Source organism: Falco rusticolus, chromosome 2 (genome assembly GCF_015220075.1).
Source record: "Falco rusticolus isolate bFalRus1 chromosome 2, bFalRus1.pri, whole genome shotgun sequence".
In the NCBI taxonomy this organism is placed as follows: domain Eukaryota; kingdom Metazoa; phylum Chordata; class Aves; order Falconiformes; family Falconidae; genus Falco; species Falco rusticolus.
In genome coordinates this window covers 6,884,769-6,898,848 of record NC_051188.1, presented here as the reverse complement: position 1 = coordinate 6,898,848, position 14,080 = coordinate 6,884,769, and positions in this window count along the sequence as shown.

The following is a 14,080-nucleotide window of genomic DNA, read 5'->3' as shown; positions in this document are numbered from 1 at the left end:
GGTTGAGAGTCATCGCACCTAACATTAGGCATCTGTAGCATAGATGCCTGCAGCTAAACTAGGCACCTGAATTGCCTTTTGTAGTCAGTGGAGAGCAACAGGCATTTTCAGGGACCAAGCTTAGGGACCTTTTTATTCAGAACTGGTCTGTGTTAGATATTTAGCCTGGGTGAAATGGATTTTACCCTAAAATCCACTTAATAGATCTTCACTGTCAATAAAGGGAGCTTGGGAGATCAGCTCAGATGTGTGTACCTATATGCACATTATAGTGACATCTGAGCCCTATCCCTTCTGTTCAAAGTAAAACCTCATCCTGATTTGACACCTTCTGTGGATGCATAGTGGGTTTATACTCCATTTAAGGGAGATATTTCAGCCTTTGCTACTAAAACCTGTTTATCACTTTCTCAGTCACCAGGTACTATACCATGATCTTGCTTGTCAGTCAGACTTCTATGCTGGGTATCACTTTTGACTTTGTTGACCCCATTTAAATACAGACTGTCTCAATTGTTTAGGTTCCTCTAAGATAAAGTCTTTCCTATGTACCTCATAGGCAAAAATTCTGTGCAAGCTTTAGGTCTTTTTCATGAGCAAGCTGTAGAAATTGTCTGCAATCAAACTGCTTAAGAGTATGAAACTCACTGATTACTCAGAATATGGATAACTAACTATGCAGTGATTATGTACAATCTGTATATATATACATAGGCACATCTACACTATTTTACTGACTTCCCCTTCTGTGTTCATCAGCCCTCAGCTGTATCTCTTCACCTTCATCGAGGTGCACAGCTTTCCCTTGCTGTCTCTTTCTGTCATCCATATTGAGAGAACAGCTCCTGCTTCTATCTCGTATTTGCCATGTTTTCAGAAAAAAAGCTATTCCCATTAAATATCTATCAGCTTCATTCATTTTTCTCCTTCAGATTCCTCCTCATAGCTTTCCTTGGCCCTGATGCCTAGAAAATACTTGGCAATACATGCTGTCTTGCTGACTAATGCATCGTTTCCTCACTCTACGTATAGGTCTATTGTCTTTTGGCTTGGATTTAGATTGTAAAGCTATTTGCCCATTTGTATACAGTGCTGAGCTTAAGTTCTCTTGAGCCACCATAGTACAGCAAGTAAATAAAAATCAGATAAACAAAATTTGAAAAATCCAGGTAAATAACTTTTTACAGATTTCTGGTGGAGATTTCCACTGTCCTCTTTCATAAACACTAGCAGTGTTCTTCCTTTGTTATAAATTCTTCATTCTTCTGGGTTTGATTCTTTCATGCTTCTTAGTTAAAAACTTCAGCTAGGTTCTGAAGCCAACACTGTTGCAAGCATGCACTTTTTCAGTAAAATTCTTTTCTTTTGTTTGTGTTTGTAAATTATACATTTTAGGATAAAAGATCATCACCTTTTCTGCCCAAGTGAGGCAGAACACTTCCAGGCTGTAGCAGGTTTCTGCCATCTGTTCTCAGACAGAAAGGGTTACACTTCAGGTGGGCATTGGTGAGACAAGGTTTATTGGTAGTCTTTTGCTAGACCAGCTGGTATAGCTTGAAAAATTAGACAGTTTTCCAAAATATAAGCCCTTTGTATGTCCCAAATATGTGCAAAATGTAATGTATGTAAAATGCTCTAACATCTTTCATGCTATAGAAACAAAAAACGGAAACACACCAGGAAAAGTGTAATGTACAACCAAGTCCTGAGAGACTACTACATTTGGTCTAGAAAGAACACAGTCAGTGCTACATCAATAATCTAAGGTTTATTTTTACCAGAATTTTTACCACAGGATGCTACTGTACTTAAGTGGATGGGATTTTTGAAAAGAGGTATTTAAACACCTCATAAGGAATTACTTCAGAACAGAAAGCAAACCTCCACTGATTTTATGGAGTGGTTAACAAGTGTCATCCTAGCCTGGAACACACACAGAGCAGTTACGGCTGTGATTACAGTCTTACCAGATAAATATCCTACTTCAAAAAAGTCCTTCTAGACCTCCTATCCTACCCTCAAACAACCCTCATGTTCGAAATTGGGGTGTCATTTACAGAGATGCAGTTTCTTCAGGTCTTTTGTTTTGTGTGGTGCCTCATTTCTGGTTTATCTCCAGTGAAATCCAGGTGAGGAGATAACAGGTGGAAAAATTAAACTACTGCATGTCAGTAATTAATACTACAAATATCTCTGAGGCGCAAGAACTATGTATTCATTGAACTTGTTTTTCCCAAATGTATGAAAACTGAGCACTGACAGAAGGAAAAAACAGTCCATCAGGGAACTAGCTCAGGTGCCTGTCACCATCAAACATCTATTAGTGCCTGCTCTAGGGTTAAAGCATCTGTCCATGCAGGCTGTGGCTGCACAGAACTGCTCAGAAATGGATATAGATGGCTATAGGGGTTTCATCAGGAACAGAAATCCATACAAACTCGATCTCAGGGAAATCAGTCAGCATTCCCTCTGTGCTCGGCCAAGCCTTTTGTAGGTGCCCCAACAGCTTTGCCTTATTTAGTGTGTCCTGTTTCTCTGGATGACTGTTTTCTGCTCTATGCTAAACGTGCCTTATGACTTGGGAAATGCTGTTGATCTGAAATGATGCTCAAAAGCTTTTGCAGATGGGCAGGAATGTTTCATTCTCATAAAGAAAGGGCTCCAGACGCAAGAATATCAGTTCTCAAGAAAAAAGTAGGACAACACCTGGTGGAATGGAAATAACCCTCCTTTTCTCAAGGACAAGGGATGTGCTTATATTATTTCTCATTCGGTTTTGTGCTCGGCAGCAGCAACTTGTGCTATACCCATTATTTTGTCAGTGGTGGAGGACCTTATCTTCAGCTTGGTATTTTATCATCCACACAAGCAACTTTTCCTAAAAGCAGTGAAGTTACATGATGTTAGTCATTTGATTGCAGGGATTGCTGCTGCTTCAAATCTGTTGATCCCGACATTCTGCTAACATCTGCACATGACTTCCTCTATTACAGTTCCAAGCATTGTCACTTTCCTTCTCTTCATCAATGTCTTGATCTGATGCAGTGTCTGTGCAGCACTGTGAAATTAGTCACCTTTATGTAACACAGCACTGATCCAAAAAGCAAATCTTTTTCAATTTATACTTGAAGATTTCAGACTTTAATAGGATCCACTCAACAGGGGCCTATTCACATCAGGTATGAATGCAGTCTGAGAGGAACTAAAGGCTGCAATATTAAGCCCTGAGTTAATCTATTATTATTTTTTTTTCATTTGTAAGAGTAATAATCTTGGATTGTATTGCATCCCTTTACTATACTCTTAACAAGACACATAGGACAGAAATATCTCCATCCTAAAGTAAATGTTGAAAACTGAGCAGATGCATGATGCTGCCTCCTCCAGTGATTGCACGTGAACCCCAAGGTGATTAGCTGAGACAGAGTCACCTCTGCTATGGACACAGGGCACTGCAGGCAATAAATCCCATCTAAATTGCCTGAAAATACTTGAGTGACTGTGTTCCAGAACAGAGTATGTATGCTCAGAGTTGCTATGGGACAATTACCTCTTTGTACTGCCAGTGAATATACTCTGTCCCTATAGCTTAAGCAGCCTGAACAGTCAAGCAGATGGGTCAAGATTCATGATGATTCCACATGTGCAGTATTTATTTCTTTCTTCATCCCTGAAAACCTCAGGAATAAGGTTACTAGTTGTTCAACTATAGCATATATGTTAGGATTACATCTTTATTTACATGATCACATGCTATTTTGCCCTATAAAACAGGGTACAGAATGATTTCACAGGAGGAAGGAATTAGAACAACCTTCCATCTGGCATCTACTTAGCTTTCCAGCCTATACGCATGATGTTTTATATATGATATATAGGAAATGTAATGGTAAGTTGCCTGTGAATCCTGTTCATACCGCAGTCAGGGAGCGAGGGGAATGGTAAAGGATGAGAAGACAGTGCAGAGAAATGTGGTTACTTTTTTAGCATCAGTTTTCTTCGCAAAGCATGCTGGGAAATGGCAGAGAATGGTAGAAAAAATGAGGCTGTTAGCAAAGACTAAGGAAGGAATTTACAGGAGTGTAGAATAAATGGTAGCATGACTCAAAAACTGTGGATACTCATTGTAGAGATTTGAAAGAGTTTAAGATCCAGTGAGACGCCGATAAAACTATATAGCATGCTTGTGAATGCTCATCCAGTGTTTCAGTGTTGAGAAGACGAGGGAATTCATGCTTATTTTGCATCTGGAAACTCCAATACTGATCTCTGAAAAGGAGCATCAGCAACATGTGCTTCATTTAACCCTCACTGCTTTCTTAGGTGTAACACAGAGGCAGTATCAGCCCCATGGTTGCTCTAGTAGCACATCCTGGCTGGACTTAGATCAAGCTCCTCTAGCTCATGCTCTCCTCCTGAATGTTTACCTGTATCGTGCAGAGAAGCATAGTGTGGAGTATCCTGCAGTAAGTACTGATCCATACTTGCAAATGCATATAGTAGAGATGTTCCTGATCATACCCTGATCTTACTCTTACACTGTCATTTTTCTGGGGAAGGTGCCCTGCGGAAGGTAAGAGTAGAAAAATGCATCCCATATGAACGTCATATTGGTAGACCAGCTACTAGGTTTGAATCCAGAGTTTGATGTTTTATGATCTTTCCAAAAACCTATTTTGGCCTTGCCAATGGTAAGCCTGGAAAGCCTTGGGATGCATGTACATGTCTAATTTTTTACAGAATCATCTTTAAGTATTGGTCAAAGTGATACATTGTGACTATAAGTGCTCTACCCAGCAATGTGCAAAGTTAGAAAATACTTATTTTGCCTAATTGTGAATGTTCCTCGGGGCGACATCCTCCCAGCTGAGAACTGAGTGTCCCTGTGCCAGTCAGTAAGGCAATACAAATTTACTGTCACATCTAGATCACTCCTGTGTAAGAATGAAAGGAATAGCTCTTCAAAGGGGTAAAAGTCTCTGAAACTTTTCCAGTGCAGAGCCCTCCAAGTGCTAGCCGTCTCAGATTGCCTCGTCTACTTAGCTGTTAACTTCTTTCCCCTTGTATATGTTGCAGGATAAGTATCTGGCAGGTACGTATGGGCCACTGCCCTTGAGTCCTGTGAGTCTACTTTAACTCTCCACCCTGGGTCTCCTGGGGTTTCTTCTCTCAGTCCCAGCCACATACCTTACTGTCTTAGGCTCCACAGGCCAACAACCCGTCCGCCAGACAGAGTCTGCAGACAGATGTTCTCTTCCAGAGCCAGCTGTTGGCAGAAGTGGCCACTTCTGCCTGTGTCATCGTGTCTCCCCACCAAGGCTGCTATACTTTCTTTCTTTTTAAAAGACCAGCTCCGTGGGTTTCTTCTGGTGAAGTAGTGGGAATGCTTCCTAACCCATCTGGGTGAAAAAAAGCCAGCTTGGCTTAGAAAGTTTAAATAAATAGTTTTCACAATATAGGTCACTTTGCCAGAGGTGGGTGTAGAAGTGTTTACACGAACAACTCATCTGACAGATACGAGGGGTCGGGAACCTGTGAAAGAGAGGCAGCAAAGAATGTTTGGGAGTGACAACTTCTTCCAGTGCCACAGCTGAATCTAGAGGAATCTAGGGTCACAAACTAAAACTGCCTACTATTCAGAAAGAACGCTAGCAGTTGATGTACACAGCTTGTAGCGGAGCCATGCTTCGGTGCCCAGAGTACTGGTTAAGCTACAACTCAAAATGGAATGATAAAATAGAAAGATGTTCAAAATATGATAGATCCTTACACACCTTTTGAAGAGGAAATGTATGTCTCACCCTTACATTATAGTACTCTGAATCCATTGATAAAATAGGAAGAGGAGAAGAATTAGGTGACAGAGTGTTGGGTTTGAATGAGCCTTTGAATAAAGTTCTCTACAAGGAATAACTGAGCTATCTGAGAGAAGTGAAAGACCATCACAGGCCAGAGATGGGAAAAATGAGTTCTTACTCCACCCATGTTCATCAGAGCCAAGAGTTAACACTGAGTAGCCAAAAGTTTGGAGTAGAAGCCGCAGCACTCAGCATGGCCTTGCTATGCTGACAAATGGCAGGAGACATCCCAGTCCTCACACCTTGATATCCTACTACAGTACTTGCACTTTCGACGTAATAAAGTATTATACAGACCTGGGAGTGATGGTGGGGACACTGTCACCTACTCTGTCATATATGCCAGAAGCAATGCTGTCCCCAGACCTGTTCTGGTGAGAAGGATCAAATGAAAGAACAAACGCTCTTTCTACTTGCCATGACTCTTCCAAAGGAAACGCATCATAAAACAGACATCGATAAATCATTTTCTACCCCAAATAAAATCTTGCTTATGTAATAAGAAAACCAGATTGTAGTATTATCTGTAAAATTGCTGTCTGGGGGCTACTCATATTAGATCCCTTGTTTGGAGTGGTGTCCATGGATTTATTTATGAATGTTCATTACTGAGCTGGAAAAGAGGTGAGAAGTAGGCAGGCAAAACCTTCAGACTAGTCAGTATTATTTAAGGAAGGAGAGACTTGGAGACAGAGCAAAGAGTTTCTAAAGGGATATTCTGGAATAATGCGCTCAGCTTGGCCACTCTGTCTAATAAAGAATACAGCTGAAAGAAAAAGGTTGAAGGATGGGCAGTAAAAATCATGTAAGAATGGAAAACCATGGGTATTAAAGGAAAAATGCTGAAACTTAATTTTAGAAATGGTACAACAAGGGGAGACTATGATGAATTGCATGAAATGATTGCTTAAAAGAGGCACATTGGGATTCTTCCATTCATGTGCTTTTATAAGAAGCCATTCACTGAAACAGAATAGCGGTGAGTGTGAAAGAAAGGAAGGAAATATTATTTCAAACACTATACAACCTCCATTGACTTACAAGGTATTAGGGTGAGAGATTAGCTGGGCTGAAGAAAGTATTTTCTGAATACTTCATGAGTATTTTCTGAATATTTTCATAAAAAATGCAAACATCCCCACATAAAGGAATAGAGATCAACCTGTGGTATGGAAGAGATATAAACCCTAAAATTCCACAGCATGAATGTAGCCAAACTGTAAGTGATACAGTTAGGGAGAAACCACTAACCCCAAGCATTCATGCACTTGGTTTTGTAGGATCTGGCCATTACCAAGGATAGGATACTTAACTAAACACAATTGGATCTAGTTAACTAAACAATCGTGATTGGATCACGATTCAGATCCAATATGAAGATTCCTAAGGATGCACCAACACTTTGGTGGGCATCCTGATCAAAAATGATGTCAGAAAAATTTAGATATCTATCTTGAATCACCTCATTTGGCTTTGAGTGTCAAAGGCATGAGATAGTGGGATCTGCTTAATCTTGTCACGGTGTTTGTAATTTTTTTGTAAAAGACCTTCAGATCCTCCCTCTCACTACAGTGACACTTGAAGTGCCTTGTGCTGTAGGTATTACATGGGAAGATGCATGTAATAAAACCTTTGTCCTCAGATGTCTCTGAAATGGTACACTCTCGATATGAAAAAAGGCTCCCACTGAAGGCAGAATTTGCTGGCGTTTTCGATTTCCTTCTAGCCTTCTTGTCTTTGCAAACTCAGCACAATGTTAAACTCTTTGATAGAAATACGGCATCTAATTACAGCTGAGAAGGTGCAGAAATGCTGTGTATATAACAACTGTATGTGTATATGCATTGACAGTTAGCCGTATCTTTAATTGCTGTGAAATTGCAAAGCCAAGTACAATGTGGTTTTAGTACTGGACATGGTTCTTCAACCTAGAAACAAGGTAGATAACTCTGTTGTGATTGTTTGTGGCTGTATTCCAACACCTATTTAAAAAATAAAGCCATGCCAATATAAAATGTAATAATTCCTGGGATTATATTAGAAAACAGATATGTGAATATGTGAATTATTTTCTTTACTCAAAAGCTTTTGAGACTTCTCCTTCTGGAGGACGTGTCACCAGCTTTTATTAAGGAATTTATTACTTTACAAATTGCTATGAATCAGAAGTATAGTGCATATGAAATGAACATGCATAAGGGGAAGACAAGACGAACGTGACCAGCAGCCTGATGGCCAGTGCCTGTTTAGCTGCTGTGGGAATCTGTGTATGAGCATGAGAATCATCAAGATATTTCATCTTCTTTAACCGTGAAGCAGTGTTCCCTGGGTAAGACAAAACAAAGCCTAGATTATGTGATCACCATTGTTACAAATCTTAAACCAAAACAAAGCAGTCTTTCTTTTCTTTTCCAGTATTTAAACATCTCATTGTTGAGCCAAGAGTAAAATAATGCTGTTCTGCAGAAGCCTATACATTATCCTGATGTGCAGCAGCTGAAGATTTTGTCAAGGTACCTAACTGGGACCTTCCCCCTAAACCTCTGGCCTCCAGTTCAGATCATTAACAAAGTGGTTGCATTCCAGTGGGTGTCTTCAGGGACCTCAAAAACATGCTGATCTCCAGTTTTCTTTGTAGTCTGTAGTCCAAGATGTAGGCGGGGCTCCAACAAGTTGAAAATGCAGTCCTAATATTACCTCCTCCATGCATCTATATTGTATTGAAACTTGACTATAAATAAAATGGTCAGCTTTGAGGTGGTTTTAGCTCTGTGGATGAATTGTGAGAATGGTGTTGAACTGTGGCATTTTGCTATGAGGTCAGAGAAACTTAGGGTTGTGCACCATGGTCACAGGCAGATTAAAAATAGCTGTAGGGGCTGACACCTATAACATGAACAGAGATTTCAATGTCCTCCATTGCGTTGATACTGGAACTTGTCCAGTCCCTGGATGAGCTGGTTCTGGGCACCAAAGTGGTAGTAAGCTACTTCAGGGGGGAAAGAAGTGAAAGCTTTCTGCCAGTTTATTGCCTTGAAGCAGGTCATCGAGGGTCATATAAGCATGAGAGCTGGCACTAGGAACAAGATGGGATCATACAGCCAGGGATTGATCAGGGCTGTGGCAATTAGACTGGCTTAAATTGCCACACAATTCTGACCAGAGCTGTACAACAGCTGTGGGTCAGAGCCCCACGGCTGTGGATGGAGATCCTTTCCTGTGCTCAGCTGTGCCAGCTGCTGGTCCCCTGCTGCCTCCTCCCACCAAACAGTGCTGTTGCCCAGGATCTGTCAGTAGAGCTGCCCAGCTCAGTCACAGTGAGCCAGGACACTTACCATGAAAGGAATTAAGCAAACCAAACTGTTTGGGACTGAAGTGGGCTGGGAGACAGGTCTGCCAGCAGCCAGGGACAGTAACCTCCAGAGGAGGAACATGGCAAGAGGTTTGATGGCTGGGTACACGGGGTACTCACAGCAAGTATTCCTGTCGTCATAGCTGTTTACAACATGCATGCTGGTTTCTACCCATAAAGAGCCTGTATGTTTTATCTTTAAATAATAAAAAAGCCCTGAGACAGACTACTTGATAACAAAATTTATTCTTACAGGGAAGAAAACCCCAGGTCTCTTTATTTTGGTGGAGAGTGACATAGCAAGAAGAGGTGGTGAGAGCGGCAGCCAGGCAAATTTTACATGAGAAATAAGGCACAATTGTTCAACTGTGAGAGTGATTAACCAGTGGAACAGACTACCACAGGAAGCAGTAAATTTTCCATTCCTTCAAGTTTTCAGCTCAGGACTGGATGTCTTTCTGGAAAATACTTTTAATAAACATGAGATTTTGGGCTCAACACTAACTCAGTAAAATTCTGTTATGCTTATTAAACAGGAGATCAAGCTGGATGATATAGTACGCCTACTACTCTTAAAAATCCATGAAGTGTAAATGAAACAGCTATTGAGCTCCATTATGGAACTGGGAAGGGTATACACTCATACACTTTCCTTGTCAATGGCAATGTTCTGGCTGGAATACTGCAGTTCCTGACGACCTGGTGTCCAGGACAGCATCCTACTCCTGCTGAACCCTCCTCTGAGGTCAGTTCAGAGACAGATCTGAACCCCCTTAGCTACTATTACCTCCAATTCAACATCTTTGTGTCTAATTCAGATTGTGTTATACAAAAGCAGAACTACAAATTATGGGAAAAAGAAGCATGCTTTAGTACCAAGTGAATGGTAAGTAGAAAGAAGCGGATTTAGTTAGATACAACAGATGGTACATGTGAATGAAGGCTGAGTAACAAGCTTTTCATGCTGTCTTAAATCTGTAATTTTCTCAGCAAGTCATCTCAAAAGCTCTCCTAGGCTTAAAAACCTGGTGTTTTTTTCTCCTGAAATTAATAAAGCATCTCTTAAAGAAACACTTTCCCTCAATAGTGCCCAAAGTCCATTAGTGAGAGAATCAGCATTATCATCTCCTTCAGTTTTATACATGGAAGTGAACAGAGTTGTCCATAGCAAGAGTGATCCTGAGGTCTAGATCTCAGATAAGTATCTGGCAACATGACAAATATACAGATATTTTTATTTTATTATTTTATTGTTAATAATATTTATTATTATTTATTGCTATTTTACTATTCTTTTATTACAAGAACCCGATTTATTTTCTTAAAAGGGTTTTCTGTGTTTGTCTTTTTTGATAATAATCCCAAAGGAAGCAGGCTAAGGGATTCTCTTGCTCATCGTTGGATCTTGCCCTGATGACTCCCATCAAATACAGTTCAACAACAGACAATATATAGTTAAAAGCTGTAAACATTTCTGGAGTGTCATTTCCATCCATTAGATGCAGTTAAGATACTAAGAGTCAATCCACAGCCAGCAGTGTGGGTAATGTGCTGCCCGATGGCAAATGAACGGCATCAGGCGGGAGAAGAGCAGCCGTGAAGTCCCTGTTGCTCAGCCTGAAATTCAGCATGCGGCTGTGCAGCCACTTCACACGCACAAAGCTAGATGCCTGTGCACCACCTGAGTATTTACATAAAACCAGGATTAGGAATGGTCAGCATGTGGTTATCACTGTGCACTTGGCTACCCAGTTTGAAAGCAGGCCTTTGGTTTCAGGCTGAACTAAAAAAGTAAGAAGGCTTTTCCTATTATTGTTTTACAGTATTACAACACTGTTTTCATCCATGAAAGATGTCACAGCACACCGCCAAGCACAGGCCATGGTACACAGAAAGGATCTGAAGGCTCCACAGTCTTTGCAGTCAATTTTTTTTCCACCAGCCAACTTGATAAACCACTTCCCAGCAATAAGCCAACATACACAGTAACTGTTAAGTTTCTGAAGGATTATCAGAAATATGTAGCTATCCTGAGCTCAGACCTTACCTTGGCACTAAGGGTAAAGGAAACAGGCCAATGAGACTTTCCCCTGATTCTGCTGCTATGTAATCTGTTAGACTATTTTATTCTCTACTAATCCCTGTTGATTCTCTGCTTCCTTCTTCTCTGCCCTGCACCTGGAACATGCCTGTACAGAAGGGAACTCCAGAGGCCATTGGCCTCATTGGCCCTTTATAGAATCAGTTATGCCTAAAATATTCCTGACTGACATTTCTCTAACCTTGCAGTCTCTCTATACCATCCTCCACAGCAATCTATTCCTATTAATTATCTATTTGTACATTTTTTCTATATATATACTGAACTTTCTTTACTGTAATTAAAGCCCATTACTTCTCCTGTAGAACGAAATTATTTCTTCTTCCCAATGGCTTTTCATTTCACTCACGTCTATTATCATCTCTCTTCTCAGTTTTCTGTCGTTTAGGGTGAGAAGTTGCAGTTTGTTCCATTTTTTCCATTGCAGGTCAGGGTTTCAACTCTGTCATCATTCCTGTTGGTTCTTCTCTGGACACTCTCCAGCTGAGTCATATTGTTCTTGAAGTGTAGTGCCTGGAACTGGATAAACAGATGAGACCTTAGCTGGGGTAAGCTGACATTATTCATGTTTTTACCTGTTATAATCTCCCCAGGCTCCATCCTGAAACCTGGTCTTACCTGTGCATTCCCCGTGCCATGCTTACATTTCTGCCTAAGCGTAGTATCTCAAAATTATCCCCATTAAAAAGCTATTTTCAGACCCTTTTAGAAATATGTGAACAGCTTTTGGAATTCTAATCCTATACCCCCGTGTATTTTCAGTCCCCTCCCACCTCTTTGTCATTTCCATGTGGAATGTGCCCATTTCCTATTCCAGCAGCTAAATTATTATTGAATAGATTGAAAAAAGACTTAATGAGGGAGACTCCCACCTGGTAATGCTGCTATACTAATAAAGGATGGCAGCAAGGGACAGTACAACGCAATTGTGACAGCACTGTGCTAGTCTGGTAGTACCCAGCACAGAGACAGACCCAGTCTGTCATCTCTAAACATTTTAAGGTCTTCAAGTGGAAAAGTGGCACAAAGCCATATTGGGCCATGGTTTAACCTGTTACTTTTAAAAGCAGCCTCAGCTTATATATTCTGTTCCCTGCCTTCCCTCGGGCACTTGCTTGGAACCCTGCACAGCCTCTTCTGTCAGGCCAATGCAACTATTTGTGTAGCCAAGTGGTAAACCAGATTGGAGGAAAAGTAAAACAGCACAAAGACAAGAAGTATAGCTCACGGCAGGATGAGTTCCCTGAACTGGGTCACTGTGGAGCTTGTGCCTGCACAAGGCAGAGGACAGGAACATGTGGCTCGAAGTGTATGCTCACTACGGGTTTGGGAAAAACTCAGCCCTTGCTGCTGCTCAGACAGGTGGCCCCATGCACCTCTCTGCTCTTGTCTTCTCTCTCATGCTGGGTGTAGTACTTAAAACTATTCTTTTTGGCTTGCTTAGTTTTCAATCTGGCTGGATCCCTGATCTGTATTGACCGCATATCTAAACAGTTGTTACCGTTGGCTCAAGACAGATGTTGGACCCTAAAAAAGTAGTTTCATGATTGGTTTTCATCTAGTTAAAATGATGTTTTGGCCCAGAATTACATTTTTTTTTTATTGTGCCTTCCACCAGCTCAGTGTGTGGCTGCATGATTGATAAAAAGGACACGGCAAGTACCAGCAGTATCTCCGGGGCTGTTGCACCAGGGCCTCAGGTACCTCAGCCTTCCGCATGCCCAAGGGCCTTCCATCTGCAACTCCATACCTGCTTTCCAGCCCCAGCTCTGTGTCCTCTCACCCCAGCTGCCTGGGAAATATTTCCCCGAGCTCCTGGGGCAGTATTGTTCCCTTGTTTTTCTCATGCTGTTTTCCTCACACTGTTTTTCTCATGCTGTTTTCCTCACACTGTTTTTCTCATGCTGATATTTTCATGACCTTGCACCTGCAAAACCCTGGTATGTTCTTGGCAGGTTCTTGTGGGAAGTGATTGCCACCAGCGTGAGAATCACCCCTTCTTCCCCCCTTTGCCCACCCTTTGGCTGTAGCTTTTGGTTTACATTACAGGGGGCACAAAGTTAACAATTCAGTGTGCAGCGCCTACAACGCAAGCAGTTGCAACCAATAGCATTTGAGTGGGTCCCAATAAACATTATATTTTTATGATGGTAAAAGCACTACAGGGGGTGAGGTTTGTGTGTGCCTGGAGATGAGTCGAGAGGAGGCTTTCTAGGGATCCTGCCCTCACTTTTTTCTCAGCTGCCCACTTAGAAGAGTCCTCCCTTCCTCTTTCTCAATCTCTCTCTCTTTAGTTTATTTTTACTATTAGATTCAATATACGCCCTCAGCTACAAACCCCACTAGTCAATCTTTGTGCATATGAAGTCGGCCCCACACCCTATGGGCGACAGGGGAAAGGCATCGAAGGCAGGGATCCCCCTGACGGCCCCCTTGCTTTAGCAACAACACAGCCTTGGGGTAATTTTGCAGCATCTTACGGCTAAGAGTGCAGTTCTGTGCGGTTTAAATGAATGGGTTTAATTGATGAGTTTGCCATCGTGTGTAATGGAGGGGAGGGAACATGTGGCTGAGGCAGGAGGGGAGTGACAGTGGAATGGCAGCTGCATTGGACTGCAGGAGAGTGAAACTATAAGTGGGAAGAAAAGCTATTAATACCGAAGACTTTCCTCTCTGCAAAGAGTTTATATGAACTGGTGTGACCAGGGAACTGGTTCAGGAACAGAAAACTACCAGTCACCACAGAACCAGGCAGATCCCAGGGAGCAG